Source organism: Pteropus vampyrus, unplaced genomic scaffold (genome assembly GCF_000151845.1).
Source record: "Pteropus vampyrus isolate Shadow unplaced genomic scaffold, Pvam_2.0 Scaffold847, whole genome shotgun sequence".
Lineage (NCBI taxonomy): Eukaryota > Metazoa > Chordata > Mammalia > Chiroptera > Pteropodidae > Pteropus > Pteropus vampyrus.
Genome location: NW_011889628.1, coordinates 58,514 through 59,343, shown reverse-complemented (window position 1 = coordinate 59,343; position 830 = coordinate 58,514).

Below are 830 nucleotides of genomic sequence, written 5' to 3'. Positions count from 1 at the left end.
TTTTTTTTTTTTTTGTCTTTTTGTTTTAGATGAACTGACCCCTTTCAGTATTTCCTGTAGTGCACACCTCGTAGTGGAGAATTCCCTCAGTTTTTATAGGTTTGGAAAAGTCTTAATTTCTCCTTCATATCTAAAGGAGAGCTTAGCTGGATACATTATTCTAGGTTGGTAGTTCCTTTCACTTAATAGTTTAAATATTTGATTCCATTTATTTCTGGCTTGTAAGATTTGCGCTGAGAAGTCCGAGGATAATCTAATGGGTTTTCCTTTATAAGTTACCGTTTTTTTCTTCCTGGCTTCCTCAAGAATTCTGTCTTTGTCGTTGATTTTTGATAATTTTAATACAATGTGTTTTGGTGAAGGCCTTTTTGGGTTGAGATAATTGGGTGTTCTGTTGACTTCTTGAATTCCAAGCTCCAGCTCATTCCTTAGATTTGGGAAATTCTTGCCCACTATTTGTCTGAAAATGCTTTCTAATCCCTGTTCCTTTTCCTCACCTTCGATAATGCCCATTATTCTCATATTTCCTCTCCTGATGGTATCAGCTAGTTCTTGAATTTCTCTTTCATTGATTTTTATTCTTCAGTTTCTCTCTTCTTCCTCCTGATTTATTTCTAGATTTCCGTCTTTGATATCACTGATCCTTTCCTCCATTTGGTCAACTTTATTTCCCAAGCTTGCTATTTCATTTTTCAACTCTTGCAGTGTGTTTTTTTTATCTCCAGAAGGTCTATTCAGTTCTTTTTGAGGATTTCGATCTCCTTGTTCTGCTCATCTAGTATTATTTTTAAATTTCTGAAATTGTTGATTTGAGTTTTTTTGGATCACAT